Genomic DNA, 21,390 nt, shown 5'->3' on the forward strand with positions numbered 1-21,390 from the left:
TGGCTATATAGAATGAGAACGTAATAATGTTAATATAAAGTTGCTAATTTAATCAAATGAATTATATTTGGTGACACTTCTCAATTCAAATTGGGCAAGTCAAACTTTATTGCATCTAAACTTATGTTATTTTTAAAGAGAAATATAGAATGAATTTCATCCAAAAGCGTCTAGAAAAAACTGTTAGTTAGTTATAAATAATGAAAATGTAATAAAGTTGATAAAAAGTTGCTAATATAATCAAATAAATTATATTTGGTGCCACTTTTGAATTCAAAATTGGGGAAGTCGAATTTATAGCCTCTAAACTTACGTTATCGAAATGTATAATGAAATTCGTCCAAAAGCGTCTCTAAAAACCTTTTATATGGCTATACAGAATGAGAACGTAATAATGTTGATATAAAGTTGCTAATTTAATCAAATGAATTATAGTTGGTGACACTTCTCAATTCAAAGTGGGCAAATCGAACTTTATTGCATCTAAACTTATGTTATTTTTAAAGAGAAATATAGAATGAATTTCATCCAAAAGCGTCTAGAAAAAACTGTTAGTTAGTTATAAATAATGAAAATGTAATAAAGTTGATAAAAAGTTACTAATATAATCAAATAAATTATATTTGATGACACTTTTGAATTCAAAATTGGGGAAGTCGAATTTATAGCCACTAAACTTACGTTATCGAAATGTATAATGAAATTCGTCCGAAAGCGTCTATAAAAACCTTTTAATTGGCTATATAGAATGAGAACGTAATAATGTTGATATAAAGTTGCTAATTTAATCAAATGAATTATATTTGGTGACACTTCTCAATTCAAATTGGGCAAGTCGAACTTTATTGCATCTAAACTTATGTTATTTTTAAAGAGAAATATAGAATGAATTTCATCCAAAAGCGTCTAGAAAAAACTGTTAGTTAGTTATAAGTAATGAAAATGTAATAAAGTTGATAAAAAGTTGCTAATATAATCAACTAAATTATATTCGATGCCACTTTTGAATTCAAAATTGGGGAAGTCGAATTTATAGCCACTAAACTTACGTTATCGAAATGTATAATGAAATTCGTCTGAAAGCGTCTATAAAACCTTTTAATTGGCTATATAGAATGAGAACGTAATAATGTTGACATAATGTTGCTAATTTAATCAAATGAGTTATATTTGGTGACACTTCTCAATTCAAATTGGGCAAGTCGAACTTTATTGCATCTAAACTTATGTTATTTTTAAAGAGACATATAGAATGAATTTCATCCAAAAGCGTCTAGAAAAAACTGTTAGTTAGTTATAAATAATGAAAATGTAATAAAGTTGATAAAAAGTTGCTAATATAATCAAATAAATTATATTTGATGCCACTTTTGAATTCAAAATTGGGGAAGTCGAATTTATAGCCACTAAACTTACGTTATCGAAATGTATAATGAAATTCGTCCGAAAGCGTCTATAAAAACCTTTTAATTGGCTATATAGAATGAGAACGTAATAATGTTGATATAAAGTTGCTAATTTAATCAAATGAGTTATATTTGGTGACACTTCTCAATTCAAATTGGGCAAGTCGAACTTTATTGCATCTAAACTTATGTTATTTTTAAAGAGAAATATAGAATGAATTTCATCCAAAAGCGTCTAGAAAAAACTGTTAGTTAGTTATAAATAATGAAAATGTAATAAAGTTGATAAAAAGTTGCTAATATAATCAACTAAATTATATTTGATGCCACTTTTGAATTCAAAATTGGGGAAGTCGAATTTATAGCCACTAAACTTACGTTATCGAAATGTATAATGAAATTCGTCTGAAAGCGTCTATAAAACCTTTTAATTGGCTATATAGAATGAGAACGTAATAATGTTGACATAATGTTGCTAATTTAATCAAATGAATTATATTTGGTGACACTTCTCAATTCAAATTGGGCAAGTCGAACTTTATTGCATCTAAACTTATGATATTTTTAAAGAGAAATATAGAATGAATTTCATCCAAAAGCGTCTAGAAAAAACTGTTAGTTAGTTATAAATAATGAAAATGTAATAAAGTTGATAAAAAGTTGCTAATATAATCAAATAAATTATATTTGATGCCACTTTTGAATTCAAAATTGGGGAAGTCGAATTTATAGCTACTAAACTTACGTTATCGAAATGTATAATGAAATTCGTCCGAAAGCGTCTATAAAAACCTTTTAAATGGCTATATAGAATGAGAACGTAATAATGTTGATATAAAGTTGCTAATTTAATCAAATGAATTATATTTGGTGACACTTCTCAATTCAAATTGGGCAAGTCAAACTTTATTGCATCTAAACTTATGTTATTTTTAAAGAGAAATATAGAATGAATTTCATCCAAAAGCGTCTAGAAAAAACTGTTAGTTAGTTATAAATAATGAAAATGTAATAAAGTTGATAAAAAGTTGCTAATATAATCAAATAAATTATATTTGATGCCACTTTTGAATTCAAAATTGGGGAAGTCGAATTTATAGCCACTAAACTTACGTTATCGAAATGTATAATGAAATTCGTCCGAAAGCGTCTATAAAAACCTTTTAATTGGCTATATAGAATGAGAACGTAATAATGTTAATATAAAGTTGCTAATTTAATCAAATGAATTATATTTGGTGACACTTCTCAATTCAAATTGGGCAAGTCAAACTTTATTGCATCTAAACTTATGTTATTTTTAAAGAGAAATATAGAATGAATTTCATCCAAAAGCGTCTAGAAAAAACTGTTAGTTAGTTATAAATAATGAAAATGTAATAAAGTTGATAAAAAGTTACTAATATAATCAAATAAATTATATTTGATGACACTTTTGAATTCAAAATTGGGGAAGTCGAATTTATAGCCACTAAACTTACGTTATCGAAATGTATAATGAAATTCGTCCGAAAGCGTCTATAAAAACCTTTTAATTGGCTATATAGAATGAGAACGTAATAATGTTGATATAAAGTTGCTAATTTAATCAAATGAATTATATTTGGTGACACTTCTCAATTCAAATTGGGCAAGTCGAACTTTATTGCATCTAAACTTATGTTATTTTTAAAGAGAAATATAGAATGAATTTCATCCAAAAGCGTCTAGAAAAAACTGTTAGTTAGTTATAAGTAATGAAAATGTAATAAAGTTGATAAAAAGTTGCTAATATAATCAACTAAATTATATTCGATGCCACTTTTGAATTCAAAATTGGGGAAGTCGAATTTATAGCCACTAAACTTACGTTATCGAAATGTATAATGAAATTCGTCTGAAAGCGTCTATAAAACCTTTTAATTGGCTATATAGAATGAGAACGTAATAATGTTGACATAATGTTGCTAATTTAATCAAATGAGTTATATTTGGTGACACTTCTCAATTCAAATTGGGCAAGTCGAACTTTATTGCATCTAAACTTATGTTATTTTTAAAGAGAAATATAGAATGAATTTCATCCAAAAGCGTCTAGAAAAAACTGTTAGTTAGTTATAAATAATGAAAATGTAATAAAGTTGATAAAAAGTTACTAATATAATCAAATAAATTATATTTGATGCCACTTTTGAATTCAAAATTGGGGAAGTCGAATTTATAGCCACTAAACTTACGTTATCGAAATGTATAATGAAATTCGTCCGAAAGCGTCTATAAAAACCTTTTAATTGGCTATATAGAATGAGAACGTAATAATGTTGATATAAAGTTGCTAATTTAATCAAATGAATTATATTTGGTGACACTTCTCAATTCAAATTGGGCAAGTCGAACTTTATTGCATCTAAACTTATGTTATTTTTAAAGAGAAATATAGAATGAATTTCATCCAAAAGCGTCTAGAAAAAACTGTTAGTTAGTTATAAGTAATGAAAATGTAATAAAGTTGATAAAAAGTTGCTAATATAATCAACTAAATTATATTTGATGCCACTTTTGAATTCAAAATTGGGGAAGTCGAATTTATAGCCACTAAACTTACGTTATCGAAATGTATAATGAAATTCGTCTGAAAGCGTCTATAAAACCTTTTAATTGGCTATATAGAATGAGAACGTAATAATGTTGACATAATGTTGCTAATTTAATCAAATGAATTATATTTGGTGACACTTCTCAATTCAAATTGGGCAAGTCGAACTTTATTGCATCTAAACTTATGTTATTTTTAAAGAGAAATATAGAATGAATTTCATCCAAAAGCGTCTAGAAAAAACTGTTAGTTAGTTATAAATAATGAAAATGTAATAAAGTTGATAAAAAGTTGCTAATATAATCAAATAAATTATATTTGATGCCACTTTTGAATTCAAAATTGGGGAAGTCGAATTTATAGCCACTAAACTTACGTTATCGAAATGTATAATGAAATTCGTCCAAAAGCGTCTATGAAAACCTTTTAATTGGCTATATAGAATGAGAACGTAATAATGTTGATATAAAGTTGCTAATTTAATCAAATGAATTATATTTGGTGACACTTCTCAATTCAAATTGGGCAAGTCAAACTTTATTGCATCTAAACTTATGTTATTTTTAAAGAGAAATATAGAATGAATTTCATCCAAAAGCGTCTAGAAAAAACTGTTAGTTAGTTATAAATAAAGAAAATGTAATAAAGTTGATAAAAAGTTGCTAATATAATCAAATAAATTATATTTGATGCCACTTTTGAATTCAAAATTGGGGAAGTCGAATTTATAGCCACTAAACTTACGTTATCGAAATGTATAATGAAATTCGTCCGAAAGCGTCTATAAAAACCTTTTAATTGGCTATATAGAATGAGAACGTAATAATGTTGATATAAAGTTGCTAATTTAATCAAATGAATTATATTTGGTGACACTTCTCAATTCAAATTGGGCAAGTCAAACTTTATTGCATCTAAACTTATGTTATTTTTAAAGAGAAATATAGAATGAATTTCATCCAAAAGCGTCTAGAAAAAACTGTTAGTTAGTTATAAATAATGAAAATGTAATAAAGTTGATAAAAAGTTGCTAATATAATCAAATAAATTATATTTGGTGCCACTTTTGAATTCAAAATTGGGGAAGTCGAATTTATAGCCTCTAAACTTACGTTATCGAAATGTATAATGAAATTCGTCCAAAAGCGTCTCTAAAAACCTTTTAATTGGCTATACAGAATGAGAACGTAATAATGTTGATATAAAGTTGCTAATTTAATCAAATGAATTATAGTTGGTGACACTTCTCAATTCAAATTGGGCAAATCGAACTTTATTGCATCTAAACTTATGTTATTTTTAAAGAGAAATATAGAATGAATTTCATCCAAAAGCGTCTAGAAAAAACTGTTAGTTAGTTATAAATAATGAAAATGTAATAAAGTTGATAAAAAGTTACTAATATAATCAAATAAATTATATTTGATGACACTTTTGAATTCAAAATTGGGGAAGTCGAATTTATAGCCACTAAACTTACGTTATCGAAATGTATAATGAAATTCGTCCGAAAGCATCTATAAAAACCTTTTAATTGGCTATATAGAATGAGAACGTAATAATGTTGATATAAAGTTGCTAATTTAATCAAATGAATTATATTTGGTGACACTTCTCAATTCAAATTGGGCAAGTCGAACTTTATTGCATCTAAACTTATGTTATTTTTAAAGAGAAATATAGAATGAATTTCATCCAAAAGCGTCTAGAAAAAACTGTTAGTTAGTTATAAGTAATGAAAATGTAATAAAGTTGATAAAAAGTTGCTAATATAATCAACTAAATTATATTCGATGCCACTTTTGAATTCAAAATTGGGGAAGTCGAATTTATAGCCACTAAACTTACGTTATCGAAATGTATAATGAAATTCGTCTGAAAGCGTCTATAAAACCTTTTAATTGGCTATATAGAATGAGAACGTAATAATGTTGACATAATGTTGCTAATTTAATCAAATGAATTATATTTGGTGACACTTCTCAATTCAAATTGGGCAAGTCGAACTTTATTGCATCTAAACTTATGTTATTTTTAAAGAGAAATATAGAATGAATTTCATCCAAAAGCGTCTAGAAAAAACTGTTAGTTAGTTATAAATAATGAAAATGTAATAAAGTTGATAAAAAGTTGCTAATATAATCAAATAAATTATATTTGATGCCACTTTTGAATTCAAAATTGGGGAAGTCGAATTTATAGCCACTAAACTTACGTTATCGAAATGTATAATGAAATTCGTCCGAAAGCGTCTATAAAAACCTTTTAATTGGCTATATAGAATGAGAACGTAATAATGTTGATATAAAGTTGCTAATTTAATCAAATGAATTATATTTGGTGACACTTCTCAATTCAAATTGGGCAAGTCGAACTTTATTGCATCTAAACTTATGTTATTTTTAAAGAGAAATATAGAATGAATTTCATCCAAAAGCGTCTAGAAAAAACTGTTAGTTAGTTATAAATAATGAAAATGTAATAAAGTTGATAAAAAGTTGCTAATATAATCAAATAAATTATATTTAGTGCCACTTTTGAATTCAAAATTGGGGAAGTCGAATTTATAGCCTCTAAACTTACGTTATCGAAATGTATAATGAAATTCGTCCAAAAGCGTCTCTAAAAACCTTTTAATTGGCTATACAGAATGAGAACGTAATAATGTTGATATAAAGTTGCTAATTTAATCAAATGAATTATAGTTGGTGACACTTCTCAATTCAAATTGGGCAAATCGAACTTTATTGCATCTAAACTTATATTATTTTTAAAGAGAAATATAGAATGAATTTCATCCAAAAGCGTCTAGAAAAAACTGTTAGTTAGTTATAAATAATGAAAATGTAATAAAGTTGATAAAAAGTTACTAATATAATCAAATAAATTATATTTGATGCCACTTTTGAATTCAAAATTGGGGAAGTCGAATTTATAGCCACTAAACTTACGTTATCGAAATGTATAATGAAATTCGTCCGAAAGCGTCTATAAAAACCTTTTAATTGGCTATATAGAATGAGAACGTAATAATGTTGATATAAAGTTGCTAATTTAATCAAATGAATTATATTTGGTGACACTTCTCAATTCAAATTGGGCAAGTCGAACTTTATTGCATCTAAACTTATGTTATTTTTAAAGAGAAATATAGAATGAATTTCATCCAAAAGCGTCTAGAAAAAACTGTTAGTTAGTTATAAGTAATGAAAATGTAATAAAGTTGATAAAAAGTTGCTAATATAATCAACTAAATTATATTTGATGCCACTTTTGAATTCAAAATTGGGGAAGTCGAATTTATAGCCACTAAACTTACGTTATCGAAATGTATAATGAAATTCGTCTGAAAGCGTCTATAAAACCTTTTAATTGGCTATATAGAATGAGAACGTAATAATGTTGACATAATGTTGCTAATTTAATCAAATGAATTATATTTGGTGACACTTCTCAATTCAAATTGGGCAAGTCGAACTTTATTGCATCTAAACTTATGTTATTTTTAAAGAGAAATATAGAATGAATTTCATCCAAAAGCGTCTAGAAAAAACTGTTAGTTAGTTATAAATAATGAAAATGTAATAAAGTTGATAAAAAGTTGCTAATATAATCAAATAAATTATATTTGATGCCACTTTTGAATTCAAAATTGGGGAAGTCGAATTTATAGCCACTAAACTTACGTTATCGAAATGTATAATGAAATTCGTCCAAAAGCGTCTATGAAAACCTTTTAATTGGCTATATAGAATGAGAACGTAATAATGTTGATATAAAGTTGCTAATTTAATCAAATGAATTATATTTGGTGACACTTCTCAATTCAAATTGGGCAAGTCAAACTTTATTGCATCTAAACTTATGTTATTTTTAAAGAGAAATATAGAATGAATTTCATCCAAAAGCGTCTAGAAAAAACTGTTAGTTAGTTATAAATAAAGAAAATGTAATAAAGTTGATAAAAAGTTGCTAATATAATCAAATAAATTATATTTGATGCCACTTTTGAATTCAAAATTGGGGAAGTCGAATTTATAGCCACTAAACTTACGTTATCGAAATGTATAATGAAATTCGTCCGAAAGCGTCTATAAAAACCTTTTAATTGGCTATATAGAATGAGAACGTAATAATGTTGATATAAAGTTGCTAATTTAATCAAATGAATTATATTTGGTGACACTTCTCAATTCAAATTGGGCAAGTCAAACTTTATTGCATCTAAACTTATGTTATTTTTAAAGAGAAATATAGAATGAATTTCATCCAAAAGCGTCTAGAAAAAACTGTTAGTTAGTTATAAATAATGAAAATGTAATAAAGTTGATAAAAAGTTGCTAATATAATCAAATAAATTATATTTGGTGCCACTTTTGAATTCAAAATTGGGGAAGTCGAATTTATAGCCTCTAAACTTACGTTATCGAAATGTATAATGAAATTCGTCCAAAAGCGTCTCTAAAAACCTTTTAATTGGCTATACAGAATGAGAACGTAATAATGTTGATATAAAGTTGCTAATTTAATCAAATGAATTATAGTTGGTGACACTTCTCAATTCAAATTGGGCAAATCGAACTTTATTGCATCTAAACTTATGTTATTTTTAAAGAGAAATATAGAATGAATTTCATCCAAAAGCGTCTAGAAAAAACTGTTAGTTAGTTATAAATAATGAAAATGTAATAAAGTTGATAAAAAGTTACTAATATAATCAAATAAATTATATTTGATGACACTTTTGAATTCAAAATTGGGGAAGTCGAATTTATAGCCACTAAACTTACGTTATCGAAATGTATAATGAAATTCGTCCGAAAGCATCTATAAAAACCTTTTAATTGGCTATATAGAATGAGAACGTAATAATGTTGATATAAAGTTGCTAATTTAATCAAATGAATTATATTTGGTGACACTTCTCAATTCAAATTGGGCAAGTCGAACTTTATTGCATCTAAACTTATGTTATTTTTAAAGAGAAATATAGAATGAATTTCATCCAAAAGCGTCTAGAAAAAACTGTTAGTTAGTTATAAGTAATGAAAATGTAATAAAGTTGATAAAAAGTTGCTAATATAATCAACTAAATTATATTCGATGCCACTTTTGAATTCAAAATTGGGGAAGTCGAATTTATAGCCACTAAACTTACGTTATCGAAATGTATAATGAAATTCGTCTGAAAGCGTCTATAAAACCTTTTAATTGGCTATATAGAATGAGAACGTAATAATGTTGACATAATGTTGCTAATTTAATCAAATGAATTATATTTGGTGACACTTCTCAATTCAAATTGGGCAAGTCGAACTTTATTGCATCTAAACTTATGTTATTTTTAAAGAGAAATATAGAATGAATTTCATCCAAAAGCGTCTAGAAAAAACTGTTAGTTAGTTATAAATAATGAAAATGTAATAAAGTTGATAAAAAGTTGCTAATATAATCAAATAAATTATATTTGATGCCACTTTTGAATTCAAAATTGGGGAAGTCGAATTTATAGCCACTAAACTTACGTTATCGAAATGTATAATGAAATTCGTCCGAAAGCGTCTATAAAAACCTTTTAATTGGCTATATAGAATGAGAACGTAATAATGTTGATATAAAGTTGCTAATTTAATCAAATGAATTATATTTGGTGACACTTCTCAATTCAAATTGGGCAAGTCGAACTTTATTGCATCTAAACTTATGTTATTTTTAAAGAGAAATATAGAATGAATTTCATCCAAAAGCGTCTAGAAAAAACTGTTAGTTAGTTATAAATAATGAAAATGTAATAAAGTTGATAAAAAGTTGCTAATATAATCAAATAAATTATATTTAGTGCCACTTTTGAATTCAAAATTGGGGAAGTCGAATTTATAGCCTCTAAACTTACGTTATCGAAATGTATAATGAAATTCGTCCAAAAGCGTCTCTAAAAACCTTTTAATTGGCTATATAGAATGAGAACGTAATAATGTTGATATAAAGTTGCTAATTTAATCAAATGAATTATAGTTGGTGACACTTCTCAATTCAAATTGGGCAAATCGAACTTTATTGCATCTAAACTTATATTATTTTTAAAGAGAAATATAGAATGAATTTCATCCAAAAGCGTCTAGAAAAAACTGTTAGTTAGTTATAAATAATGAAAATGTAATAAAGTTGATAAAAAGTTACTAATATAATCAAATAAATTATATTTGATGCCACTTTTGAATTCAAAATTGGGGAAGTCGAATTTATAGCCACTAAACTTACGTTATAGAAATGTATAATGAAATTCGTCCGAAAGCGTCTATAAAAACCTTTTAATTGGCTATATAGAATGAGAACGTAATAATGTTGATATAAAGTTGCTAATTTAATCAAATGAATTATATTTGGTGACACTTCTCAATTCAAATTGGGCAAGTCGAACTTTATTGCATCTAAACTTATGTTATTTTTAAAGAGAAATATAGAATGAATTTCATCCAAAAGCGTCTAGAAAAAACTGTTAGTTAGTTATAAGTAATGAAAATGTAATAAAGTTGATAAAAAGTTGCTAATATAATCAACTAAATTATATTTGATACCACTTTTGAATTCAAAATTGGGGAAGTCGAATTTATAGCCACTAAACTTACGTTATCGAAATGTATAATGAAATTCGTCTGAAAGCGTCTATAAAACCTTTTAATTGGCTATATAGAATGAGAACGTAATAATGTTGACATAATGTTGCTAATTTAATCAAATGAATTATATTTGGTGACACTTCTCAATTCAAATTGGGCAAGTCGAACTTTATTGCATCTAAACTTATGTTATTTTTAAAGAGAAATATAGAATGAATTTCATCCAAAAGCGTCTAGAAAAAACTGTTAGTTAGTTATAAATAATGAAAATGTAATAAAGTTGATAAAAAGTTGCTAATATAATCAAATAAATTATATTTGATGCCACTTTTGAATTCAAAATTTGGGAAGTCGAATTTATAGCCACTAAACTTACGTTATCGAAATGTATAATGAAATTCGTCCGAAAGCGTCTTTGAAAACCTTTTAATTGGCTATATAGAATGAGAACGTAATAATGTTGATATAAAGTTGCTAATTTAATCAAATGAATTATATTTGGTGACACTTCTCAATTCAAATTGGGCAAGTCAAACTTTATTGCATCTAAACTTATGTTATTTTTAAAGAGAAATATAGAATGAATTTCATCCAAAAGCGTCTAGAAAAAACTGTTAGTTAGTTATAAATAAAGAAAATGTAATAAAGTTGATAAAAAGTTGCTAATATAATCAAATAAATTATATTTGATGCCACTTTTGAATTCAAAATTGGGGAAGTCGAATTTATAGCCACTAAACTTACGTTATCGAAATGTATAATGAAATTCGTCCGAAAGCGTCTATAAAAACCTTTTAATTGGCTATATAGAATGAGAACGTAATAATGTTGATATAAAGTTGCTAATTTAATCAAATGAATTATATTTGGTGACACTTCTCAATTCAAATTGGGCAAGTCAAACTTTATTGCATCTAAACTTATGTTATTTTTAAAGAGAAATATAGAATGAATTTCATCCAAAAGCGTCTAGAAAAAACTGTTAGTTAGTTATAAATAATGAAAATGTAATAAAGTTGATAAAAAGTTGCTAATATAATCAAATAAATTATATTTGGTGCCACTTTTGAATTCAAAATTGGGGAAGTCGAATTTATAGCCTCTAAACTTACGTTATCGAAATGTATAATGAAATTCGTCCAAAAGCGTCTCTAAAAACCTTTTAATTGGCTATACAGAATGAGAACGTAATAATGTTGATATAAAGTTGCTAATTTAATCAAATGAATTATAGTTGGTGACACTTCTCAATTCAAATTGGGCAAATCGAACTTTATTGCATCTAAACTTATGTTATTTTTAAAGAGAAATATAGAATGAATTTCATCCAAAAGCGTCTAGAAAAAACTGTTAGTTAGTTATAAATAATGAAAATGTAATAAAGTTGATAAAAAGTTACTAATATAATCAAATAAATTATATTTGATGACACTTTTGAATTCAAAATTGGGGAAGTCGAATTTATAGCCACTAAACTTACGTTATCGAAATGTATAATGAAATTCGTCCGAAAGCGTCTATAAAAACCTTTTAATTGGCTATATAGAATGAGAACGTAATAATGTTGATATAAAGTTGCTAATTTAATCAAATGAATTATATTTGGTGACACTTCTCAATTCAAATTGGGCAAGTCGAACTTTATTGCATCTAAACTTATGTTATTTTTAAAGAGAAATATAGAATGAATTTCATCCAAAAGCGTCTAGAAAAAACTGTTAGTTAGTTATAAGTAATGAAAATGTAATAAAGTTGATAAAAAGTTGCTAATATAATCAACTAAATTATATTCGATGCCACTTTTGAATTCAAAATTGGGGAAGTCGAATTTATAGCCACTAAACTTACGTTATCGAAATGTATAATGAAATTCGTCTGAAAGCGTCTATAAAACCTTTTAATTGGCTATATAGAATGAGAACGTAATAATGTTGACATAATGTTGCTAATTTAATCAAATGAATTATATTTGGTGACACTTCTCAATTCAAATTGGGCAAGTCGAACTTTATTGCATCTAAACTTATGTTATTTTTAAAGAGAAATATAGAATGAATTTCATCCAAAAGCGTCTAGAAAAAACTGTTAGTTAGTTATAAATAATGAAAATGTAATAAAGTTGATAAAAAGTTGCTAATATAATCAAATAAATTATATTTGATGCCACTTTTGAATTCAAAATTGGGGAAGTCGAATTTATAGCCACTAAACTTACGTTATCGAAATGTATAATGAAATTCGTCCGAAAGCGTCTATAAAAACCTTTTAATTGGCTATATAGAATGAGAACGTAATAATGTTGATATAAAGTTGCTAATTTAATCAAATGAATTATATTTGGTGACACTTCTCAATTCAAATTGGGCAAGTCGAACTTTATTGCATCTAAACTTATGTTATTTTTAAAGAGAAATATAGAATGAATTTCATCCAAAAGCGTCTAGAAAAAACTGTTAGTTAGTTATAAATAATGAAAATGTAATAAAGTTGATAAAAAGTTGCTAATATAATCAAATAAATTATATTTGGTGCCACTTTTGAATTCAAAATTGGGGAAGTCGAATTTATAGCCTCTAAACTTACGTTATCGAAATATATAATGAAATTCATCCAAAAGCGTCTCTAAAAACCTTTTAATTGGCTATACAGAATGAGAACGTAATAATGTTGATATAAAGTTGCTAATTTAATCAAATGAATTATAGTTGGTGACACTTCTCAATTCAAATTGGGCAAATCGAACTTTATTGCATCTAAACTTATATTATTTTTAAAGAGAAATATAGAATGAATTTCATCCAAAAGCGTCTAGAAAAAACTGTTAGTTAGTTATAAATAATGAAAATGTAATAAAGTTGATAAAAAGTTACTAATATAATCAAATAAATTATATTTGATGCCACTTTTGACTTCAAAATTGGGGAAGTCGAATTTATAGCCACTAAACTTACGTTATCGAAATGTATAATGAAATTCGTCCGAAAGCGTCTATAAAAACCTTTTAATTGGCTATATAGAATGAGAACGTAATAATGTTGATATAAAGTTGCTAATTTAATCAAATGAATTATATTTGGTGACACTTCTCAATTCAAATTGGGCAAGTCGAACTTTATTGCATCTAAACTTATGTTATTTTTAAAGAGAAATATAGAATGAATTTCATCCAAAAGCGTCTAGAAAAAACTGTTAGTTAGTTATAAATAATGAAAATGTAATAAAGTTGATAAAAAGTTGCTAATATAATCAAATAAATTATATTTGGTGCCACTTTTGAATTCAAAATTGGGGAAGTCGAATTTATAGCCTCTAAACTTACGTTATCGAAATGTATAATGAAATTCATCCAAAAGCGTCTCTAAAAACCTTTTAATTGGCTATACAGAATGAGAACGTAATAATGTTGATATAAAGTTGCTAATTTAATCAAATGAATTATAGTTGGTGACACTTCTCAATTCAAATTGGGCAAATCGAACTTTATTGCATCTAAACTTATATTATTTTTAAAGAGAAATATAGAATGAATTTCATCCAAAAGGAGAAAAAACTGTTAGTTAGTTATAAATAATGAAAATGTAATAAAGTTGATAAAAAGTTGCTAATATAATCAAATAAATTATATTTGATGCCACTTTTGAATTCAAAATTGGGGAAGTCGAATTTATAGCCACTAAACTTACGTTATCGAAATGTATAATGAAATTCGTCCGAAAGCGTCTATGAAAACCTTTTAATTGGCTATATAGAATGAGAACGTAATAATGTTGATATAAAGTTGCTAATTTAATCAAATGAATTATATTTGGTGACACTTCTCAATTCAAATTGGGCAAGTCAAACTTTATTGCATCTAAACTTATGTTATTTTTAAAGAGAAATATAGAATGAATTTCATCCAAAAGCGTCTAGAAAAAACTGTTAGTTAGTTATAAATAAAGAAAATGTAATAAAGTTGATAAAAAGTTGCTAATATAATCAAATAAATTATATTTGATGCCACTTTTGAATTCAAAATTGGGGAAGTCGAATTTATAGCCACTAAACTTACGTTATCGAAATGTATAATGAAATTCGTCCGAAAGCGTCTATAAAAACCTTTTAATTGGCTATATAGAATGAGAACGTAATAATGTTGATATAAAGTTGCTAATTTAATCAAATGAATTATATTTGGTGACACTTCTCAATTCAAATTGGGCAAGTCAAACTTTATTGCATCTAAACTTATGTTATTTTTAAAGAGAAATATAGAATGAATTTCATCCAAAAGCGTCTAGAAAAAACTGTTAGTTAGTTATAAATAATGAAAATGTAATAAAGTTGATAAAAAGTTGCTAATATAATCAAATAAATTATATTTGGTGCCACTTTTGAATTCAAAATTGGGGAAGTCGAATTTATAGCCTCTAAACTTACGTTATCGAAATGTATAATGAAATTCGTCCAAAAGCGTCTCTAAAAACCTTTTAATTGGCTATACAGAATGAGAACGTAATAATGTTGATATAAAGTTGCTAATTTAATCAAATGAATTATAGTTGGTGACACTTCTCAATTCAAATTGGGCAAGTCAAACTTTATTGCATCTAAACTTATGTTATTTTTAAAGAGAAATATAGAATGAATTTCATCCAAAAGCGTCTAGAAAAAACTGTTAGTTAGTTATAAATAATGAAAATGTAATAAAGTTGATAAAAAGTTACTAATATAATCAAATAAATTATATTTGATGCCACTTTTGAATTCAAAATTGGGGAAGTCGAATTTATAGCCACTAAACTTACGTTATCGAAATGTATAATGAAATTCGTCCGAAAGCGTCTATAAAAACCTTTTAATTGGCTATATAGAATGAGAACGTAATAATGTTGATATAAAGTTGCTAATTTAATCAAATGAATTATATTTGGTGACACTTCTCAATTCAAATTGGGCAAGTCGAACTTTATTGCATCTAAACTTTTGTTATTTTTAAAGAGAAATATAGAATGAATTTCATCCAAAAGCGTCTAGAAAAAACTGTTAGTTAGTTATAAGTAATGAAAATGTAATAAAGTTGATAAAAAGTTGCTAATATAATCAACTAAATTATATTTGATGCCACTTTTGAATTCAAAATTGGGGAAGTCGAATTTATAGCCACTAAACTTACGTTATCGAAATGTATAATGAAATTCGTCTGAAAGCGTCTATAAAACCTTTTAATTGGCTATATAGAATGAGAACGTAATAATGTTGACATAATGTTGCTAATTTAATCAAATGAATTATATTTGGTGACACTTCTCAATTCAAATTGGGCAAGTCGAACTTTATTGCATCTAAACTTATGTTATTTTTAAAGAGAAATATAGAATGAATTTCATCCAAAAGCGTCTAGAAAAAACTGTTAGTTAGTTATAAATAATGAAAATGTAATAAAGTTGATAAAAAGTTGCTAATATAATCAAATAAATTATATTTGATGCCACTTTTGAATTCAAAATTGGGGAAGTCGAATTTATAGCCACTAAACTTACGTTATCGAAATGTATAATGAAATTCGTCCGAAAGCGTCTATGAAAACCTTTTAATTGGCTATATAGAATGAGAACGTAATAATGTTGATATAAAGTTGCTAATTTAATCAAATGAATTATATTTGGTGACACTTCTCAATTCAAATTGGGCAAGTCAAACTTTATTGCATCTAAACTTATGTTATTTTTAAAGAGAAATATAGAATGAATTTCATCCAAAAGCGTCTAGAAAAAACTGTTAGTTAGTTATAAATAAAGAAAATGTAATAAAGTTGATAAAAAGTTGCTAATATAATCAAATAAATTATATTTGATGCCACTTTTGAATTCAAAATTGGGGAAGTCGAATTTATAGCCACTAAACTTACGTTATCGAAATGTATAATGAAATTCGTCCGAAAGCGTCTATAAAAACCTTTTAATTGGCTATATAGAATGAGAACGTAATAATGTTGATATAAAGTTGCTAATTTAATCAAATGAATTATATTTGGTGACACTTCTCAATTCAAATTGGGCAAGTCAAACTTGATTGCATCTAAACTTATGTTATTTTTAAAGAGAAATATAGAATGAATTTCATCCAAAAGCGTCTAGAAAAAACTGTTAGTTAGTTATAAATAATGAAAATGTAATAAAGTTGATAAAAAGTTGCTAATATAATCAAATAAATTATATTTGGTGCCACTTTTGAATTCAAAATTGGGGAAGTCGAATTTATAGCCTCTAAACTTACGTTATCGAAATGTATAATGAAATTCGTCCAAAAGCGTCTCTAAAAACCTTTTAATTGGCTATACAGAATGAGAACGTAATAATGTTGATATAAAGTTGCTAATTTAATCAAATGAATTATAGTTGGTGACACTTCTCAATTCAAATTGGGCAAATCGAACTTTATTGCATCTAAACTTATGTTATTTTTAAAGAGAAATATAGAATGAATTTCATCCAAAAGCGTCTAGAAAAAACTGTTAGTTAGTTATAAATAATGAAAATGTAATAAAGTTGATAAAAAGTTACTAATATAATCAAATAAATTATATTTGATGCCACTTTTGAATTCAAAATTGGGGAAGTCGAATTTATAGCCACTAAACTTACGTTATCGAAATGTATAATGAAATTCGTCCGAAAGCGTCTATAAAAACCTTTTAATTGGCTATATAGAATGAGAACGTAATAATGTTGATATAAAGTTGCTAATTTAATCAAATGAATTATATTTGGTGACACTTCTCAATTCAAATTGGGCAAGTCGAACTTTATTGCATCTAAACTTATGTTATTTTTAAAGAGAAATATAGAATGAATTTCATCCAAAAGCGTCTAGAAAAAGCTGTTAGTTAGTTCTAAATAATGAAAATTTAATAAAGTTTATAAAAAGTTGCTAATATAATCAAATAAATTATATTTGGTGCCACTTTTGAATTCAAAATTGGGGAAGTCGAATTTATAGCCACTAAACTTACATTATCGAAATGTATAATGAAATTCGTCTGAAAGCGTCTATAAAACCTTTTAATTGGCTATATAGAATGAGAACGTAATAATGTTGATATAAAGTTGCTAATTTAATCAAATGAATTATATTTGATGACACTTCTCAATTCAAATTGGGCAAGTCGAACTTTATTGCATCTAAACTTATGTTATTTTTAAAGAGAAATATAGAATGAATTTCATCCAAAAGCGTCTACAAAAAACTGTTAGTTAGTTATAAATAATGAAAATGTAATAAAGTTGATAAAAAGTTGCTAATATAATCAAATAAATTATATTTGATGCCACTTTTGAATTCAAAATTGGGGAAGTCGAATTTATAGCCACTAAACTTACATTATCGAAATGTATAATGAAATTCGTCTGAAAGCGTCTATAAAACCTTTTAATTGGCTATATAGAATGAGAACGTAATAATGTTGATATAAAGTTGCTAATTTAATCAAATGAATTATATTTGGTGACACTTCTCAATTCAAATTGGGCAAGTCGAACTTTATTGCATCTAAACTTATGTTATTTTTAAAGAGAAATATAGAATGAATTTCATCCAAAAGCGTCTAGAAAAAACTGTTAGTCAGTTATAAATAATGAAAATGTAATAAAGTTGATAAAAAGTTGCTAATATAATCAAATAAATTATATTTGGTGCCACTTTTGAATTCAAAATTGGGGAAGTCGAATTTATAGCCTCTAAACTTACGTTATCGAAATGTATAATGAAATTCGTCCAAAAGCGTCTCTAAAAACCTTTTAATTGGCTATACAGAATGAGAACGTAATAATGTTGATATAAAGTTGCTAATTTAATCAAATGAATTATAGTTGGTGACACTTCTCAATTCAAATTGGGCAAATCGAACTTTATTGCATCTAAACTTATGTTATTTTTAAAGAGAAATATAGAATGAATTTCATCCAAAAGCGTCTAGAAAAAACTGTTAGTTAGTTATAAATAATGAAAATGTAATAAAGTTGATAAAAAGTTACTAATATAATCAAATAAATTATATTTGATGCCACTTTTGAATTCAAAATTGGGGAAGTCGAATTTATAGCCACTAAACTTACGTTATCGAAATGTATAATGAAATTCGTCTGAAAGCGTCTATAAAACCTTTTAATTGGCTATATAGAATGAGAACGTAATAATGTTGACATAATGTTGCTAATTTAATCAAATGAATTATATTTGGTGACACTTCTCAATTCAAATTGGGCAAGTCGAACTTTATTGCATCTAAACTTATGTTATTTTTAAAGAGAAATATAGAATGAATTTCATCCAAAAGCGTCTAGAAAAAACTGTTAGTTAGTTATAAATAATGAAAATGTAATAAAGTTGATAAAAAGTTGCTAATATAATCAAATAAATTATATTTGATGCCACTTTTTTAATTCAAAATTGGGGAAGTCGAATTTATAGCCACTAAACTTACGTTATCGAAATGTATAATGAAATTCGTCCGAAAGCGTCTATAAAAACCTTTTAATTGGCTATATAGAATGAGAACGTAATAATGTTGGTATAAAGTTGCTAATTTAATCAAATGAATTATATTTGGTGACACTTCTCAATTCAAATTGGGCAAGTCAAACTTTATTGCATCTAAACTTATGTTATTTTTAAAGAGAAATATAGAATGAATTTCATCCAAAAGCGTCTAGAAAAAACTGTTAGTTAGTTATAAATAATGAAAATGTAATAAAGTTGATAAAAAGTTGCTAATATAATCAAATAAATTATATTTGATGCCACTTTTGAATTCAAAATTGGGGAAGTCGAATTTATAGCCACTAAACTTACGTTATCGAAATGTATAATGAAATTCGTCCGAAAGCGTCTATAAAAACCTTTTAATTGGCTATATAGAATGAGAACGTAATAATGTTGATATAAAGTTGCTAATTTAATCAAATGAATTATATTTGGTGACACTTCTCAATTCAAATTGGGCAAGTCAAACTTTATTGCATCTAAACTTATGTTATTTTTAAAGAGAAATATAGAATGAATTTCATCCAAAAGCGTCTAGAAAAAACTGTTAGTTAGTTATAAATAATGAAAATGTAATAAAGTTGATAAAAAGTTGCTAATATAATCAAATAAATTATATTTGGTGCCACTTTTGAATTCAAAATTGGGGAAGTCGAATTTATAGCCTCTAAACTTACGTTATCGAAATGTATAATGAAATTCGTCCAAAAGCGTCTCTAAAAACCTTTTAATTGGCTATACAGAATGAGAACGTAATAATGTTGATATAAAGTTGCTAATTTAATCAAATGAATTATAGTTGGTGACACTTCTCAATTCAAATTGGGCAAATCGAACTTTATTGCATCTAAACTTATGTTATTTTTAAAGAGAAATATAGAATGAATTTCATTCAAAAGCATCTAGAAAAAACTGTTAGTTAGTTATAAATAATGAAAATGTAATAAAGTTGATAAAAAGTTACTAATATAATCAAATAAATTATATTTGATGCCACTTTTGAATTCAAAATTGGGGAAGTCGAATTTATAGCCACTAAACTTACGTTATCGAAATGTATAATGAAATTCGTCCGAAAGCGTCTATAAAAACCTTTTAATTGGCTATATAGAATGAGAACGTAATAATGTTGATATAAAGTTGCTAATTTAATCAAATGAATTATATTTGGTGACACTTCTCAATTCAAATTGGGCAAGTCAAACTTTATTGCATCTAAACTTATGTTATTTTTAAAGAGAAATATAGAATGAATTTCATCCAAAAGCGTCTAGAAAAAGCTGTTAGTTAGTTCTAAATAATGAAAATTTAATAAAGTTTATAAAAAGTTGCTAATATAATCAAATAAATTATATTTGGTGCCACTTTTGAATTCAAAATTGGGGAAGTTGAATTTATAGCCACTAAACTTACGTTATCGAAATGTATAATGAAATTCGTCTGAAAGCGTCTATAAAACCTTTTAATTGGCTATATAGAATGAGAACGTAATAATGTTGATATAAAGTTGCTAATTTAATCAAATGAATTATATTTGATGACACTTCTCAATTCAAATTGGGCAAGTCGAACTTTATTGCATCTAAACTTATGTTATTTTTAAAGAGAAATATAGAATGAATTTCATCCAAAAGCGACTACAAAAAACTGTTAGTTAGTTATAAATAATGAAAATGTAATAAAGTTGTAAAAAAGTTGCTAATATAATTAAATAAATTATATTTGATGCCACTTTTGAATTCAAAATTGGGGAAGTCGAATTTATAGCCACTAAACTTACGTTATCGAAAGGTATAATGAAATTCGTCCGAAAGCGTCTATAAAAACCTTTTAATTGGCTATATAGAATGAGAACGTAATAATGTTGATATAAAGTTGCTAATTTAATCAAATGAATTATATTTGGTGACACTTCTCAATTCAAATTGGGCAAGTCGAACTTTATTGCATCTAAACTTATGTTACTTTTAAAGAGAAATATAGAATGAATTTCATCCAAAAGCGTCTAGAAAAAACTGTTAGTCAGTTATAAATAATGAAAATGTAATAAAGTTGATAAAAAGTTGCTAATATAATCAAATAAATTATATTTGGTGCCACTTTTGAATTCAAAATTGGGGAAGTCGAATTTATAGCCTCTAAACTTACGTTATCGAAATGTATAATGAAATTCGTCCAAAAGCGTCTCGAAAAACCTTTTAATTGGCTATACAGAATGAGAACGTAATATTGTTGATATAAAGTTCCTAATTTAATCAAATGAATT

This window comes from Lactuca virosa, chromosome 3 (assembly GCF_052849685.1).
Source record: "Lactuca virosa cultivar CGN04683 chromosome 3, Lactuca_virosa_CGN04683_v6, whole genome shotgun sequence".
Taxonomy (NCBI): Eukaryota; Viridiplantae; Streptophyta; class Magnoliopsida; order Asterales; family Asteraceae; genus Lactuca; species Lactuca virosa.